Source organism: Loxodonta africana, chromosome 22 (genome assembly GCF_030014295.1).
Source record: "Loxodonta africana isolate mLoxAfr1 chromosome 22, mLoxAfr1.hap2, whole genome shotgun sequence".
Lineage (NCBI taxonomy): Eukaryota > Metazoa > Chordata > Mammalia > Proboscidea > Elephantidae > Loxodonta > Loxodonta africana.
This window is the reverse complement of record NC_087363.1, coordinates 3673197-3693086: the sequence shown is the minus strand read 5'-3', so window position 1 is coordinate 3693086 and position 19890 is coordinate 3673197. Positions and strand designations below refer to the sequence as shown.

The 19890-nt window shown below is 39.4% G+C and overlaps 1 pseudogene; it reads right to left on the bottom strand.

Annotated features, from left to right (window-relative positions):
- Positions 1-974: 974 nt before the first annotated feature.
- Positions 975-19349, bottom strand: LOC135228536 (olfactory receptor 5D18-like; annotated as a pseudogene).
- Between the last annotated feature and the right edge of the window lie 541 nt (positions 19350-19890).

Below are 19890 nucleotides of genomic sequence, written 5' to 3'. Positions count from 1 at the left end.
GATAAATAAATTATACATAACATTTGCAATGTCTGGGTGGGCAAACTAATTGACAAACAAATAGGGCAGGCGCTTGATGTCGCTACTTTTTGCATATAATGGTTTTCTGAGATCCATTTCTAAGCCTGTGGTGCAGCCTATCAAACTTATCATTCTGTCACACCGGAGCTCTTTTGAAAACACGGTCAGGGTATAGACAATATTTATTCAACTTTGCAGTCATGCCAAAATAACCTGAATATAACATACTACACGTGAACACACGGGTGCAAGCACACACAAACATTATACAGTATTCACTCGATAATAATTGACTGACTCAATGTTACATTCTTATTTCCTTGAGATTGTTTATTCCATCCTCTCCTGAATAAGATGCCTTCTTCACTGAAATGTGTCTCCTAAAATCCTGCCCATTCTCCAGGCCAACTTCAAATAATACCTCTTTTATGAAGATTATTTCCAATGTCTCTAAGTGGATTTGAACTATTCCTTGCTCAAAACTTTTAAGATATTTCTTCTAGCCTGCCTTTTACAACAGCCCCGTTCTTTATTGTGCCAGCATTACCACCAAATTATGCATTCCTTGAGAACAAAGCCTATGTCTTACCTTTACTGCCATTTGTAGATATGTCATCAAAAAATGTGTGTTTACTGAGAAACTACTATATCTCAAGTACTTAATGAGAAAGTGGGATGAAATTAATGTTTATTCAGATTATGCAAGGTGCCCCACATATCTATATTATCTTTTGTTCCTCACTATCAGATTATGAACCAGTTAATGTTCTCACAATTTGCATAGGTTTAAAACTAAACATGAGAGAGATGCTGAACTTTTCCTGCAATGAAGAGACAAAGCCAAATTTAGTCTTTTTGAAACAATATCCACAGACTTGCCATTGTGCAAAATTAAGTATTAATCTTAAATGTATCTTCTAAAAAGGCCTTTTTGGACACACTTTATTTAAAGGTTAGGGACAAATTCTACTAAAATAATATGCTCAATGAGAAAAGACTCTAGTGTCCATTAACTTGCTGACTGTATTCTTGACATCCTTATTCCTCAGACTGTAGATCAGGGGATTTAACATGGGGACCACCACTGTGTAAAACACAGAGGCTATTTTGATGGTGTGCCTGGAGTTTTTGGAGTTGGGTACACAGTAGAGGAACAGGATGGTGCCATGGAAGATAGTGATGGCAGTCAGATGAGAGGCATAGGTAGAGAATGCCTTATGACGACCACTGGCTGAACTCATTTTCAAGATGGTGACAACAATGGACACATAAGATGTGAGAATGATGAGTAATGTACTCACCACATTAAAAGTAGCAAAGATAAAAAGCAACAACTCACTGAGGTGAGTATTAGAGCAAGAAAGGGAAAGAAGTGAGGAGAACTCACAGAAGAAGTGATTGATTGTGTTCGAACCATGAAACGATAATTTCAAAGCAGAGCACGTGAGTATCAAGGAACACCCTACTCCCCATGCATATGATCCCACCACCAGCATAGCACAGAGTCTCTGGGACATGGCAACTGTGTAGAGCAGAGGGCTGCAAATGGCCACAAAGCGGTCATAGGCCATTACAGCTAATAGAAGGGATTCAGTCACCACAAAGGTACAAAAGAGAAAGTATCGTACTACACATTCTAAAACCGAAATGGCTCTGTCTTCTACAACTAGGTTCACCAGCATCTTGGGAGCAATGATAGAGGAATAGCAGAAATCCACAAATGAGAGGTGGCTGAGGAAAAAATACATGGGGGTGTGCAGTTTGGGGTTAATTTTGATGATTACAATCATCCCAAGATTCCCTACAACACTGACACTGTAGATGGCCAGAAATACCACGAAGAGGGGAACCTGCAGTTCTGGGCAATCTGAGAAGCCCAAAAGGGTGAACGTGGCTGTGCTTCTATTTCTCTCTGGCACTAACGTGGCTTCAGTTCATTGAAATCTAAAAGTCAGTCCTGGAAATTAAAAATAAATAAATAAACATAGGAACGATACAGGAAGCTTAGTCAACTATCCTTTGCTAAGACTGGAAAAGATGTCTCTTTCAGAATCTATGTGTTTATTAACTAATAAATGCTAAACCAAAATTTTAAAACATGCTATTTTTTTTAAATTTTCTTAAGAAAAACTATTGAACCGAATTTTATTTATTTAAGGTCTTGAGTCTAGTTTTTTGTATTTATGAATATATAAAATGAGATTTAGGGATTGCATAAAAATTCATTGCCATCAAGACAATTTTGACACATAGTGACTCTATAGGACAGATTGAACTGCCCCATAGGGTTTCCAAGGAGCAGCTGGATTCAAACTGCCAGCCTTATGGTTAGCAGTTAATCTCTTGACCACTATACAACCAAGCCTCCTGGGATTATATGGTAATTTTAAATCAAATCCTCACTTAACACTTTCAGTTCTCCTTGAATATTATAAGCTCATAAAAGACAAGCCCCACCTGATGCAGTGACAAATTATGTCCGCTCCACAGTCAATAACAAAAATCAGAATTGTCTAAAATATTTTATCAACTAACACAGTACATGTACACACTATGGACATAAAGAATGGACAGCCTTAACACTTCCCATTTGTGTTTTTATTGTTAATGCTGCACAGTATGCTAGCCTTTGTTTTTTCTTTCTGACACAGTAAACCTGATTCCAAAATAAATCTTGATATAACAGCCTAAGTGGTGCCAATGGTTAATGCCCTTGGCTGCCTATCCAAAAGTTTGGAGGTTCCAGTCCACCCATTGGAGCCTTTGAATAAAGGGATAGTGACCTACTTCAGAAAAGTCAGCCATTGAAAACGTTTTGGAGGATAGTTCTACTCTTACACATATGCGGCCATCATGATTCCAAGCTGTTTTTTTTTTTTTAATGTTTTTTCTGATTAGGAAATCCTAAATTCCAGTCAGGACCCTGGGCAGCTCAGTGATTAAAAGTACTCCCTGCTATCCAAAGTTTCAGGGGTTTGAACCAACCAGCTGCTGTGCAGGAGAAAGCGGTGGCACTCTGTTCTGGAAAGATTTACAGCCTTGGAATCCCAATGGGGCACTTCTATTCTGTCCAGTAGGGTATTTTTTTTTTAAGTTCCTATTCTTTCTCATTGCTTCAGGAATAGAAAGAAATTAGAACAGATGAAAAAATAAAAATATTCTGGTCCACATCCTTACTCTAGAGGTGGCATAATACAAACCAGAAGAAGCCTTGACTTTCCCAGTGACCTGCAGATAAAGACCAGCCTATGACCCCCAACCATGTATGCATTTCCCCACCCAAACACTGGTCCATTTTATAGATCTACCTACTAATATATTTCCTTTATCAATGATCACTCCCTTTAATTTGTGAGCAAATTAGGGACTATAAATATGGGAAGTATTCCACTGACATTGTTATGTGCCACAATGATATACTTGAGGGCAGCATCCAGATGATACACAGGAGAATGGGATTTAGAGATGTTTATACACCAGGAATAAAGACACTTTGACTGAGAAATTCCCATTTCCAAAGTATCTCCAACTTACTTCTCTTCCTTCAACACACCTAGAATACTCATTCTGTCCCTATATTATGTCTGTAGAAGATAAAAGCATGGAGTAGTAGTGCATGTTTAAGTCATTTCATGTAAAAACAGTGATACAAAGGAATCATTGTATTTCTAGAATTGGTAGCCAGCACCTCTCACATCTCAACATACTTGGAAATTTTTTCTGTCTATGATTTCTCATAAGCTTATCTCTTATTCTGAAACCTAACAAATCATTATCAAATGGCCAAGAAATAAAGGTATCAGGTTTTGTGCTGGACTGAGATCCTCAATGATCCTATCATGTTCCTGTATAAACCTGAGCGCTCAAAAGCCAAAGCATCACACATACAGTAATTTTAATCATAACATTTTTAACACCATATTTTATTTATCTAAGACATTTGAATGTTAATTTTGATCAAACTCATGTCTTTAACGTCATTGCCCTTTTTTCTCCTAAATATGGATGCTAAATTAATAATAAATATATCTTCTCATTTAGTCCAGGAAATAAAGATAGGAGAGCTAAAATCTTCTTCCATATAATTTCCTCCCATTTCATTGTTCTTTTGGTATCAGTAGACACCTGTTCTTCATGACAAGCTTTATAATCTTAATTAAAGCTTGAAAGATAGATTGATAGGTAGATAGATAGATGACAGATAGAAAGTTGATTGATAAATATCATTTTTTATGAAAGATCCTGTCTAATCACTGATTATTCCGTTCTGCTTAAATGCCTGTCTATTGTACCTTGACGACTGCTCCAAAAATTTACAAAAGTAAGAAAACACACATTCCCAAAACTGTCAGGGCACATCTATTCCCCCACCTCAGGCATCTGTCATCCAGGGCACTATTATTGAGGGGTCAAGTCCTCTACGCACAGCTATGCATAAAGAGTGCACATTCTGTTCCTTGTATGATCAGATATGCACCTTTTGCTATGGCTCTGTATTCCTCATGAACTCTACATCTAAAGGTTACATATTACCCATTAGTTGTTTCCTGGACACACGACACTGAAGTTAATAACACTATGACTTTAGAATTTTAAAACAAACCTGCTAATGGCAAAGGGAAGGCTTCTCCTGCATCTGGGAAACTTGGATGGGAGTGAAGTGTATGCCGTATTACATCTGTACTCACGACCTTGAGTCAGGAACCCTAGAGACTATCTCTTGCCTCATTCTCTAGAGGACAAAAAATAAACAATTAAAATTAACTACCTTTCTCAGCTGTACTAGAAAACCAGGAGGAATATTATAGTATCATTAGGGACATTTTATAAGCAACAATATATATTTCAAAGTCATCTTCCCCAGTCTCCTGAACATTTCCATACTCTCCCACAGTTATCAGTTATGTGTATCAATGTTGTTATTTTGTTGTTATGTGCCGTTGAGTCAGTTCTGACTCAGCGAATCTATGCACAGCAGAACGAAACACTGCCTGGTCCTGCGCCATCCTTACTATTGTTGTTATGCTTGAGCTCATTGTTGCAGCCACTGTGTCAATCCACCTCGTTGAGGCTCTTCCTCTTTTCCACTGACCCTGTACTCTGCCAAGCATGATGTCCTTTTCCAGGGACTGATTTCTCCTGACAAAATGTCCAAAGTATGTAAGACGCAGTCTCGCCATCCTTGCTTCTAAGGAGCATTCTGGTTGTACTTCTTCTAAGACAGATTTGTTCATTCTTTTGGCAGTCCATGGTATACTCAATATTCTTCGTCAACACCACAATTCAAAGGCGTAAATTCTTCTGCAGTCTTCCTTATTCATTGTTCAGCTTTCACATGCATATGATGTGATTGAAAATACCATGGCTTGGGTCAGACACACCTTAGTTTTCAGGGTGACATCTTCGCTCTTCAACATTTCAAAGAGGTCCTTTGCAGCAGATTTGCCCAATGCTATGCGTCTTTTGATTTCTAACTGCTGCTTCCATGGTTGTTGATTGTGGATCCAAGTAAAATGAAATCCTTGACAACTTCATTCTTTTCTGCATTTGTCCTGATGTTGCTCATTGGTCCACTTGTGAGGATTTTTGTTTTCTTTATGTTGAGGTGTAATCCATACTGAAGGCCGTGGTCTTTGATCTTCATGAGTAAGCGCTTCAAGTCGTCTTCACTTTCAGCAAGCAAGTTTGTGTCATCTGCATAACTCAGGTTGTTAATGAGTCTTCCTCCAATCCTGATGCCCCGTTCATCTTCATATTGTCCAGCTTCTCATATTATTTGTTCAGCATACAGATTAAATAGGTATGGTGAAAGAATACAACCCTGATGCACACCTTTCCTGACTTTAAACCAATCAATATCCCCTTGTTCTAACCAGACAACTGCCTCTTGAACTATGTAAAGGTTCCTCATGAGCACAATTAAGTGTTCTGGAATTCCCATTCTTCCCAGTGTTATCCATAGTTTGTTATGATCCACACAGTCAAATGCCTTTGCATAATCAATAAAACACAGGTAAACATCCTTTTGGTATTCTCTGCTTTCAGCCAGGATCTATCTGACATCAGCAATGATATCCCTGGTTCCATGTCCTCTTCTGAAACTGGCCTGAATTTCTGGCAGTTCCCTGTTGATGTACTGCTGCAGCCATTTTGGAATGATCTTCAGCAGAATTTTGCTTGCGTGTGATATTAATGATATTATTCTATAATTTCCACCTTCAGTTGGATCACCTTTCTTGGGAATAGCCATAAATATGGATCTCTTCCAGTCAGTTGGCCAGGAAGCTGTCTTCCATATTTCTTGGCATGGACAAGTGAGCACCTCCAGTGCTGCATCTGTTTGTTGAAACATCTCAATTGATATTCCATCAATTCCTGGAGCCTTGTTTTTTGCCAATGCCATCAGAGCAGCTTGGACTTCTTCCTAAAGTACCATCGGTTCCTGATCGATCATATGCCACCTCTTGAAATGGTAGAATATTGACTAATTCTTTTTGGTATAATGACTCTGTGTATTCCTTCCATCTTCTTTTGATACTTCCTGCATCATTTAATATTTTCCCCATGGAAAATATTCACTATTGCAACTCGAGGATTGAATTTTTTCTTCAGTTCTTTAAGCTTGGGAAATGCTGATCATGTTCTTCCCTTTTGGTTTTCCATCTCCAGCTCTTTGCACATGTTATTATAATACTTTATTTTGTCGTCTCAAGAGGCCCTTTGAAATCTACTGTTCAGTTCTTTTACTTCATCAATTCTTCCTTTTGCTTTAGCTGCTCGACGCTCAAGATATGTGTATCAATAGGAGACACAATTATTAAATATAAGTTGACTGATGCTATGTGCTATTCTAATAGGTGAGAAATGATGTCTAAGTGTAGTTTTCATTTGTGCTTCTATTATTATGAGTCCAGTTGAACAACTCTTGATACCTTTTAGAACTATTTGTTTTTCTTTAATGTGGACTCTTTAATCATATCTTATGTCCATTTTTCTGTAGGACTAATTTTCATTTTCTATTCAACTCTGTGATAGAGTTGGTGATTTCTCATTTTTTTTTTAAATTTTAATTTATTCTTTCTTGTTTTTGTTATGAAGTTTCTGTATATTCACGTAATCTAAATTTTAAACCTTATTTTCGTAACCTCTTTTGATGTGTGGAGTAAGAAAGTGATCCAATTCATCTTTTCATCATATGGCTAAGGAAAGATCGCCATATGGCTCTTGAACATCTTTCTGTCAAAAGACAACACTATTTTAGTAATAGACACTTTATAAGATGTCCGAAATCCTGGTGGTGGAGTGGTTAAATGCTATGGCTGCTAACCAAAGGGTCAGCAGTTCAAATCCACCAGGCGCTACTTGGAAACTCTATGGGCCAGTTCTACTCTGTCCTGCCGGGTCGCGATGAGTCAGAATTGACTCGACAGCAATGGATTTGGTTTTTTGATTTGGTTTATAAGATGTTTTTGCAGAAGATTGTTCAATGCAATTTGTCATTTGATTTCTTGACTGCTGTTTCCATGGGTGTTTATTGTTGATTCAAGCAAAATGAAATCCTTGACAACTTCAATCTTTTCTCCATTTATCATGATGTTGCTTCTTGTTTATACAGTGGTATAATGATCCTTTTCCTCACTCTTTCTCAACATTTTCATTTGTTTCAAGTGCAAAGGTGCTCAATCATAAGATCTGCAGAATCCATGACAAAACCTTCAGATAAGAATTATTTCCCTTTATCACACAACACATCCACATGTGTCTCCCAACAGAGACTGAATGCTTCCTCCACATGTTTGGAAATCACTAGTGACATACAACAGAATAACTTTAAAGTCAAGTTAACAAATCAGAAAGACCTTTTCTAAGATGAGTTGACAACATTGCTCACATTGAACTGAGAGAGAAAAAAACACACCGTCATAAAATTTATTGATTCTGAAAGTGACAGTTTAAACAGATTGATTACAAGCATCCTCAGATGAAACAGAATTAAGTGGTTTTCTTAAGGCAGAAAAAAAAGAGACAAGGCATTGTGTCTCATAAAATAAACTAGCCTTCATGATACAGGTTTATTACAAGCCCAATACCAACGTTTTGGGATTTAATTCATTCCAAAACAATTATTTTCAAAATAATTTCAAAATAACTTTGACTAGCAACAAAGTGCTGCCAACTTCTTGCTTTGTCAAGTATACTATCCAAACACAATAAAAATAAATTCATTAATTAAACACACCCACACTCATAAGCAAACAAAACTACAATCTAATGATATAATTATTCCAAGCCAAAGCAATGTTTCTGGAGCGGGATCAAGAACTCCAGACAGCATCTGAGGTATAGAAGAGTTAGGATAAGTCTAGACATGGGAAAGAGGAGGTGCAGGGAGAGCACAGAAGCTGGGAGAAGCTACACGCTAACATTTGAAATGCTCACTCTTTGGAGTCATTTTGGGATAGAGCTGGGAAACAGCCCTAACAGGAATCACAGAAAAGGGACTCATATGAGGAAGCAATAGCCTAATTTTTTAAAAGGTGCATAAAATGCCTTTGGGAGTTCTCAGGAGAAGCAATTGGAAAGAGGCAAAGGGAGACCATGGTGAAGTGAGAAAGTGCTGTTGAACCTCAATGAGCCCCAACATGGGCAGGAACTACCTATGACCAGAGGAACAGCAAGGGCAGTAGGGCTAGAGGAATTCTTCAGACTGACAGGGCAAAACAGAAAGAAAATTGTTCCACTGTGGGCAGGTGCACCCATGGGGGAAATATACAGAGAGCCCATCTTTGCCAAAGAAACTCAAACTCCACCACTTACATCAGCATCTGAGGGCAGCTAAACAACTCCCTCCCTCCCACACATGATTATTGAATTCCAGAGTTCAAGCATTCAGAATAACTGGGTCAGCAATGAAAAAAGCCTAAGGATAAGAGTGCTGTCTAGTAGATTTCAGAAGACAATACCAAGCTCACTTCTGACTCATAGCAATATTGTGAGGCTGAGTGGAGCTCCACTATGTCGTTTCCAGTGCTGTAAGTCTTTGTAGAGGCAGGCTACTACACCTTTGTCCCAAGGAGCAGCTGGTGGTGAGGGTCCTGGTCTTCTGTTTGGGAGACGTGCACTTGGCCCTGGGACACCAGCGAGTACAACCAAAAAGTTTTCCCATGAAACAAAAATAAAAGATTTAACATAAAATAACAAAGATAACCAAATGGTGCAAGTTCAACAAAAAAATAGTAAAACATGCAAAATCATAAAAGAAGAAAGACCAGTCAAAAGCAAAACAAGAAGAAAAGGGAAAATCTACTGTGGAGGCCAGACTAACACAAAGAATTGATAATTATCAGACTATGGTGAAAAATATGTTTAAAGAAAGCAGAAAGCACACACAAAACAAATTAGCAGAGACAGGGAAACAAATGGAACAACAAAGTGAAAGACTCAATGTGGAAACCGAAAACATCAAAAAAGAAAACTACTGGAACTGAAGAATAAAACAAATGAATCACGAAAAGCAAGAGAAACACTCAACAATAGAGTTGAACATATGGAAGATAGAATAAATGAATTAGAAGACAAATTAACTGAACTTACCAAGTCTCAAGAGAAAAGAGCAAAGAAAAGTGAACAAACACTAAAGGAAATAGAATTATTCGAATCCCAGAGCACCATGACAACAATACATGGAAATGATTTTCTGAGATATAATTTGAGAGAATTTTCCAGATCTGAAGAGAGAACCAAGCCTTTACATACAGAAAGCTACACAAACCCCAACTAAATGAGACAAAAAAAAGAGCAACTCCACACCATATCTTAATATAATTCTTGAAAACCAAGTACAAGGAGATAATTCTGAAAGCAGAAAGAGAAAAGCATAAAATAACATACCAAGGTGCTTTCATGACAATTATTGCAGATTTCTCCCCAGCAACTCTAGAAGCCTGAAGACAATGGAGAGACAGACATACAGAAAATACTGAAAGGAAACAATTGCCGACCAGGAATTCTTTTTTTTTTTTTAATTGTGTTTTAAAGAAAGTTTACAGATCACATCAGTTTCTCATACCAAAACTTATACGCACATAGTTATGTGACCCTAGTTGCTCTCCCTGTAATGTGACTGCACATTCCTCCTCTTCACCCTGTATTTCCTGTGTCCATTCAACCAGCTCTCTTATCCCTCTGTCTCCTCATCTTGCCTTGTGACAGGAGCTGCCCACTTAGCCTCATGTATCTACTTGAGCTAAGAAGTACTCTCTTCACCAGTAGCATTTTATGTCTTATAGTCCAATCTTATCTATGCGTGAAGAGTTGACTTCAGGAATGGTTTTAGTTTTAGGCTAACAGAGAGTACAGGAGCCAAGTCCTCTGGGATCCCTCCAGTCTCAGTCAGACCATTAAGTCTGGTCTTTTTACTAGAATCTGAATTTGAGTTCTGCACTTCAATTTCTCCTGCTCCATCAGGGACTCTCTGATACGTTCCCTGTCAGGGAGGTAATTGGTGGTAGCCAGGCACCATCTTGTTCTTCCAGTCTCAGGCTGATGGAGTCTCTGGTTTATGTGGCCCTTTCTGTCTCTTGGACTCATATTTTCCTTGTGACTTTAGTGTTCTTCATTCTTCTTTGTTCCAGGTGGGTTGGGACTAATTAATGCATCTTAGATGGCCGCTTGCTAGCTTTTAAGACCCCAGATGCCACTCCCAAAGTGGGATGTAGAACATTTTCTTAATAAACTTCGTTATGCCAATTGACCTAGATGCCCCCTCCAACTCTGGAATACTCCACTGAAACCCGTCAACCATGGGTAATCCTGCTGGTATTTGAAATACTGATGACATATCTAGCAGCATCACAGCAACAAACAAGCTAATGCAGTAGGACAAATTGACAGATGTATGAAGGAGAAACAAAAGGGAACAACATGCTTGACATTTCTCAAGATGAAGGAACTGAAGAAAAAAATCAAGGCTCTAGTTGCAATAACGAAAAAGTCTGTGGGCAAAATACTGAACTACACAAGAAGCATCAAAAGAAAACTGAAGAAATACACAGAATCACCATACCAAAATAATTGGTCAACATTCAACCATTTCGGGAGGTAGCATATGCTCAAGAACCAATGAAGGAAGATGTCCAAGCTACACTAAATACACTGGCAAAAAACAAAGCTCAAGGAATTGACAGGATACCAATTTAGAGGTTTCAACAAAAAGTTGCAACTATAGAAGCACTAATTCATCTGTGCCAAGAAATTTGGAAGATAGATAATTGGTCAACCAAGTGGAAGATATTCATATTTGCACACATTCCAAAGAAAGGTGACCCAATTAAATGTGGAAATTATAGAACAATATCATTAATATCACACGTAAGTAAAATTTTGCTGAACATAATTCAAAAATAGTTGCATGGGTTCATGGACAGGGAACTGCCAGAAATTGAGCCGGATTTGGATGAGGACTTGGAACAAAGGGTATCACTGCTATTGTCAGATAGAGTTTGACTGAAAGCAGAATACCAGAAAGATATTTACCTTTGTTTTACCGACTATGCAAAGGCATTTTATTGTGTGGATAATAACAAATTATGGGTAAAATTGAGGAGAATGGGAATTCCAGAACACTTTGTACTCATGGAGAACCTGTACATAGACCAAGAGGCAATTATTTTAACAGGACAAAGTGATACTCGGAGGTTTAAAATCAGGAAAGGAAGGTGTCAGGGTTGTATTCTTCCACCGTATTTACTCAATCTGTGTGGCAAGGAAATAATCTGAGAAACTGGGCTATAGGTAGAAGAACAGAGCATCTGATTGGAGGAAGCTCATGATATGCTGATGACACAACCTTGCTTGCTAAAAGTGAAGAGAGCCTGAAACACTCAGTGACTGAGATCAAAGACTACAGCCTTCAATATGGATTATACCATAACATAAAGAAAAAGATTCATAATACATCTTTCAACAGGGATAAATCTAGAAGGCATTATGCTGAGAGAAATAAGTCAACACAAAAGGAAAAATACTGTATGAGACCACTATGGTAAAAAACCAAGAAAAGTTTGCACATAGAAAGAAACAAACTTTGATGGTTACAAAGGAGGGCTGGGTGGGGAGGGAAAAATACTAAATAGACAATAGATAAGTGATAACCTTGGTAAACGGTAAGACTGTACACAATATTGGGGAAGTCAGCACCACTTGACTAAGGCAAGGTCACAGAAGTTTCACAGACACATCCGAACTCCCTGAGGGACTGAATTACTGGGCTGAGGGCTGGGGACCACAGTCTTGGGGGACATCTAACTCACATGGCATAAGACAGTTTATAAAGAAAATATTCTACATCCTACTTTGCTAAGTAACATCTGAAGCCCTAAAAGCTTGTGAGGGGCCATCTAAGATACTCCACTGGTCCCACTCTGTCTGGAGCAAGGGAGAATGAAGAAAACCAAAGACACAGGGGAAAGATTACTCCAAAGGACTAATGGACCACAATTACCAGATCCTTCACCAGATGGAGTGCAGCACAACTAGATGATGCCTGGCTACCACCACTGACTGCTCTGACAGGGATCACAATAGAAGGTCCTAAATAGAGCTGGAGAAAAACGTAGAACAAAATTCTAACTCATAAAAAAAGACCAGACTTATTGGTCTGAAAGAGACTGGAAAAACCCCAAGAATATGGCCCCCAGACAGCCTTTTAACTCAGTACTGAAGACACTCCTGAGGTTCAGCCTTCAGCCAAAGATTAGACAGGCCCATAAAACAAAATGAGACTAAACGGGCACACCAGCCCAGGGAGAAGGGCAAGAACATAGGAGACAGGATAGCTGGCAGTGGGGAACCTGTGTTCAGGAACCGGAGAGTGTTGACATGTTGTCAGCGACCAGTGTTGCAAAACAATATGTGTATTAATTGTTTAATGAGAAACTGCTCTGTATATCATCTAAGACACAATAATAATAAAAAAAAGATCCTCACAACTGGACCAATAATCAATATCATGATAAACGAAGAAAAGATTGAAATCGTCAAGAATTTCATTTCCATTTCAGTTTCATTTTTCAATTCCACAATCAATATCCATGGAAGCAGCAATCAAGAAATCAAAAGACACATTGCTTTGGGTAAATCTGCTGCAAAAGACCTACTTAAACTGTTAAAAAGCAAACATGTCACTTGGAAGACTAAGGAGTGCCCTACTCAAGCATGGTATTTTCAATCGCCTCATAGGTATGCAAATTCTGCACAATGAACAGAGAAGACTGAAGAAGAGTTGATGCATTTGAATTATGGTGTTGGTGAAGGATATTGAATATACCATGGACTGACAAAAGAATGAACAAATCTGTCTTGGAAAACCTACAGCCAGGATGCTCATTAGAAGCAAAGATGGGGAGGCTTCATCACATTTACTTTGGACATGTTGTCAGGAAGGACCAGTCCCTGGAGAAGAACATCATGCTTGATAAAGCAGAGGGTGAGTAAAAAGAGGAAGATCCTCAACAAGATGTATTGACACAGTGTCTTCAATAATGGGGTCAAACATAGCAACAATGGTAAGAATGGTTCAGGGCTGAGCAGTATTTCATTCTGTTATACATGGAGTTGCTATGAGTCAAAACCAACTGGACAGCACCTAACAAAAACAACAAGAGCAGCTCTGTAAGTATTATTCAAGAGAATACTCCAAAAAGAAAGTCAAGAGCATTAAATAAATACTTGTCTCTATATCTGGGGGAAAATTAAAAAAATAAGAGAGTTCTCCAAAAAAATGCAACAAAAAATGCAATCATTAGGACCAAGTATATGATATTTTTAGGGAATAAATTCAACGATTAAATCCTTCAAACAGCACATCAAGTTTGTAAGAAGTAAGTACAAAGTAAACTAATAAAAAAAATTTGTATATTGATCTTAATGGAGACACACCAACGTAAATGCGGGAGGGAAGTGCATACCAGGAATAGATTTACTAGTTTAAGGTTATATTTTAAATGTTATTCATATGTTAAATATTATTGTAATTGTAAGTTGTAGAATGTAATACTTGTGGCAACCAAAAGGAAACATTGAGAATAAATAAGGAAGAAAACAAAAAGTCTCTGGCTAGATTGACCAAAAAAAAAAAAAAAAACAAAACAGAAGAGGCAAATAACCTAATGAAGAAATGAAATTAGTGACATTATAACAGATTCAACAGATATAAAGAAGGTCATTACTACGAAGGTGATTACTGTGAAAAATTTTACCACAACAAATTTGAAAACATGGATGAAATGGACAAATTCCTATGAAAATGCTACCTACCCAAACTAACAAAAAGAGAGGTAGAAAATTTAAACACACTCATGACAAAAAAAGAGACAGACGATATCATCAAAAATCTGCCAACAGAAAAAGGCCCATGACTAGATGGCTACACTGGAGAATTCTACCAGAAATTCAGATAAGAGTTGACACCAATCCTACTTAATCTCATTAAAAACATAGAGAGGGGTGGGGCCAAGATGGCTGAGTAGGTAGAACTACCTCATATCCCTCTTGCAACAAAGACTCGGAAAAACAAGCGAATCCAGCACATACATGACAATCTATGAACCCTGACCATCAAACACAGAACTAAGGAGCTGACCTGTGTGACAGGGGAGCAAAAAGCCGCGCCTTGAAGAAGCCACCACTTCTGGATCTGGCATCCCGCGCCACAGCCTTGAGCCCTCCCAGTTCCATTGTGCCAGAGTGTGGGGCTGATTGCGGCTTCCTGAGACGGGCCAAGCATGGGACACAGCCCTAACCCCTAACCCCCTGGATTAACCTCGGTAGAGACTCAGCCAGAGCAAGCAGGCTGCATGCTGATGTGGCTGACAAGAGAATGAGCAACCACGGGGAAGCAGTGACTGCTTTTGAAGCCTGTAGCCAGCATCCCAGTCAGAAAACCTTGGCACCAGGCTTTGGACTAAACACAGAGGAGCTGATCATGGCTTCCTGAGACGGTGCAAGCTTGGGACGCAGCCTTAGCCCCATGAAGTAACCTCGGCGGAAAACCAGCCAGTGCATGCAGGCTGCACAACGACGTAGCTGACAGGGGAAGGAGAAATCATGGGGAAACAACAACTGGTATAGGAGCCTGGAGTGCAGCATCCCAGCCAGAAAACCTTGGTGCTGGGCTTTGGACTAGGAGCAGAGGAGCTGATCACGGCTTCCTGAGAAGGCGGAAGCACAGGATGCAGGCCTGACCCTCAGGGGCAATCTCGACCCAGCCAACGCACACAGGCTACATGCCCCTCTGGAATCTCAGATAAAACAGTCATCGCCAAGCAAGACAAGTAACTTTGTCTATATTGTGCTACTCTCTCCTATCTATCTGATCCCTCCCCTCCCTGCCCTAGGTGGCTTCATTAAAATTGGAATTTCCTAGGCCAGCAAGTGAAGTGCTCTGCAGGTTTTTTTTTTTTTCCCAACCCATTCTCCTGGCCTGAGAGAAGCAGCAATTAACAACCCAGAGGGAAAAATCCTTCCCCGACTTCCCTAAACTGGAATAAAAATACAGAATGAGCTCCAGCCAAGCATAAAAGATCCACAGTCTTTGGCTTTCATCCCTACAGAGAACAAGGTGGCTATTATACTGCAAAGGCAATTCTGATAGAGATCTGACTGTAATTGTTTTAGGTGAGCAGTGGAAAGACAAGTTCTGGAGGTCTGATACCTCTCTACCTATTAAACAGAGCCCTCACTGATCCACAGCAGGGAACTGAGGGCTGAAGCTCCACCCAAACCACCTAGTGAATATAAATGGACTAAATGCACCAATAAAGAGACAGAGAGTTGCAGACTTGATAAAAAAAACACGATCCGTCTATATGCTGCCTAAAAGAGATACACCTTAGACTTAGAGACACAAACTAAAACTCAAAGAATGGAAAAAAGTATATCGAGCAAACAACAATCAAAAAAAATTAGGAGTGGCAGTACTAATTTCCGACAAAATAGACTTTAAAGTTAAATCCACCACAAAGGATAAAGAAGGACACTACATAATGATGAAAGAGACAATTGACCAGGAAGATATAACCTTATTAAATATTTATGCACCCAATGACAGGGCCACAAGATACATAATACAAACTTTAACAGAATTGAAAAGTGAGATAGACACCTCCGCAATTATAGTAGGAGAATTCAACACACCACTTTCGGAGAAGGATAGGACTTCCAGTAAGAAGCTCAATAGAGACACAGAAGATCTAATTGCTACAATCAACCAACCTGACCTCATAGACTTATAAAGAACACTCCACCCAACAGCTGCAGAGTATACTTCTTTTTCTAGTGCACATGGAACATTCTTTAGATCACATATTAGCTCATAAAACAAACCTTTGCAGAATCCATAACATCAAAATATTACAAAGCATCTTCTCAAGCCATAAGGCCATAAAAGTAGAAATCAATAACAGAAAAATCAGGGAAAAGAAATCAAATACTTGGAAACTGAACAATACTCTGCTCAAAAAAGACTGGGTTATAGAAGACATTAAGGAGGGAATAAAGAAATTCATAGAATGCAACGAGAATGAAAACACTTCCTATCAAAACCTCCGGGACACAGTGAAAGGAGAGATCAGAGGTCAATTTATATCAATAAATGCACACATATGTAAAGAACAAAGAACTAGAATGAGAGAACTGTTCGTACAACTGGAACAAATAGAAAGGGAGCAACAAAAGAATCCATCAGGCACCAGAAGAAAAAAAAAAACTAGAGCAGAATTAAATGAAATAAAGAACAGAAAAACAATTGAAAGAATTAACAAAGCCAAAAGCTGGTTCTTTGAAAAAATTTAAAAAAATTGATAAACTATTGGCCAGACTGACAAAAGAAATACAGGAAAGGAAACCAATAACCTGAATAAGAAATGAGATGGGCCATATGACAACAGACCCAACTGAAATTAAAACAATCATATCAGATTACTATGAAAAATTGTACTCTAACAAATTTGAGAACCTAGAAGAAATGGGTGAATCCCTAGAAACACACCACCTACCTAAACTAACACGATCAGAAGTAGAACAATTAAATAGACCCATAACAACAAAAAAAAAAGAGATGGAAAAGGTAATCAAAAAAACACCCAACAAAAAAAAAAAACCCTGGCCCGGATGGCTTCGCTGCAGAGTTCTACCAAACTTTCAGAGAAGAGTTAACACCACTACTACTAAAGGTATTTCAAAGCATAGGAAAGAATGGAATACTCCCTAACTTATTCTATGAAGCCAGCATATCCCTGATACCAAAACCAGGTAAAGACACCACACACAAAAAAAGAAAATTACAGACCTATATCCTTTATGACCATAGATGCAAAAATCCTCAACAAAATTCTAGCCAATAGAATTCAACAACATATCACAAAAATAACCCGTTATGACCAAGTGGGATTTATACCAAGTATTGAAGGTTGGTTCAACATTAGAAAAATAATTAATGTAATCCACCGTATAAATAAAACAAAAGACAAAAACCACATGTTCTTATCAATACATGCAAAAAAGGCATTTGACAAAGTCCAACACCCATTCATGAGAAAAACTCTCAGCAAAATAGGAATTGAAGGAAAATTCCTCAACATAATAAAGGGCATTTACACAAAACCAACAGTCAACATCACCCTAAATGGAGAGAGCCTGAAAGCATTTCCCCTGAGAATGGGAACCAGACAAGGATGCCCTTTATCACCACTCTTATTCAACATTGTGTTGGAGGTCCTAGCCAGAGCAATTAGGCTAGACAAAGAATTAAAGGGCATCCAGATTGGCAAGGAAGAAGTAAAATTATCTCTATTAGAAGATGATGTGATTTTATACACAGAAAACCCTAAGGAATCCTCAAGAAAAATACTGAAGCTAAGAGAAGAGTTCAGCAGAGTTTCAGGTTACAAGATAAACATACAAAAATCAGCTGGATTCCTCTACACCAACAAAAAGAACATCGAAGAGGAAATCACCAAATCAATACCATTCACAGTAGCCCACAAGAAAATAAAATACTTAGGAATAAAGCTTACCAAAGACGTAAAAGACCTACACAAAGAAAACTACAAAGTACTACTTCAAGAAACTAAAAAGGACCTGCATAAGTGGGAAAACATACCTTGCTCAGGGATAGGAAGATTAACAGTAAAAATGTCTATTCTACTAAAAGCTATCTATATATACAATGCACTTCTGTTCCAAATTCCAACGACACTTTTTTTAATATGATGGAGAAACAAATCACCAACTTCATATGGAAGGGAAAGAAGCCCCAGATAAGAAAAGCATTGATGAAAAAGAATGAAGCGGGAAGCCTCATTCTACCTAATATGAGAACATATTATACAGCCACAGTAGTTAAAACAGCCTGGTACTGGTACAACAACAGACACATAGACCAATGGAAGAGAATTGAGAACCCAAATATAAATCCATCCACATATGAGCAGCTGATATCTGACAAAGGCCCACTGTCAGTTAATTGGGGAAAAGATAGTCTTTTTAATAAATGGTGCTGGCATAACTGGATATCCATCTGCAAAAAAATGAAACAGGACCCATACCTCACACCATGCACAAAAACTAACTCCAGGAAGGGGGCCAAGATGGCTGACTAGGTAGACGCTACATCAGATCCCTCTTGCAACAAAGACTCGGAAAAACAAGTGAATCGATCACATACATGACAATCTACAAACCCTGAACAACAAACACAGATTTAAAGAGTTGACCTGAGTGACAGAAACCAAGAACGAACAACTACAGGGAAGCAGCGACTGTTCTCGGAGCCTGGAGCCAGCGTCCCAGTCAGGTAACCTTGGCGCCAGGCTTAGGATTGGGCACAAGAGAGCTGAACACAACATCCTGTCATGGCGCAAACACGGTCCGCAGCACTACCCCCTGGAACTGACCTCGGGAGGGGGCCCAGCCGTCAACGTGGGCAGCACGGCGATGCAGCTGGCAGAAGGAGAAGTCGCCGGGAGGCAGCGACTGGTTTTGGAGCCGGGAGTGCAGCGTCTCAGCCAGGGAACCTTGGCGCGGGGCTTTGGTCTGGGCGCAGGGGAGCTGACCAGGATATCCTGTGAAGGTGCAAACATTGAGCACAGCCCTACACCCCTGAACTGACCCCGGGAGGGGGCCCAGCCAGTCCGCGCGGGCGGCGCTGCAACGCGGCTGGTGGGAGAAGTCCCTGGGAGGCAGCGACTGGTTTTGAAGCCGGGAGTGCAGCGACCCAGGTGGGGAACCTTGACACTGGGCTTTGGATTGGCAGCGGAGGAACTGACCATGGCTTCTGCGGGCCAGACCCTCAGGGGCAATCTCTACCCAGCCAGCATACATAGGTGACACGCCCCTCGGGAATCTCAAATAAAATAGTCATCCCAAGCAAGATAAGCAACTTTGTCTATATTCCGGGGTGATACCCTCTCCTGTTTTTCTGAATCCTCCCCTCCCCTTCCCAGAAGGCTTCATTAACATTGGAATTTCCTGAGCCAGAGGGAGAACTGCTCCACAGCTTTTCTTTTCCCTTTCTTTTTGGTCTTTTTCTAACCCATTCTTCTGGCCTGAGAGAAGCAACCACCAAAAACCCAGGGACCAAAAATCCTTCCCTAATTGGACTAAAAACACAGAACCAGCTCCAGCCAAGCACATGTGATCCATATCTCCGGCTTTCATCTCTACAGGGAACAAGGTGGCTATTACAATGCAAAGGCATTTCTGATAGGGATCTGACTGCATTTTTTTTTTTTGCGGATTTACTGGAAAAACAAGTTTCCCAGGTCTGATATCTCTGCATATTCAACAGAGCCCTAACTGACCCACAACAGG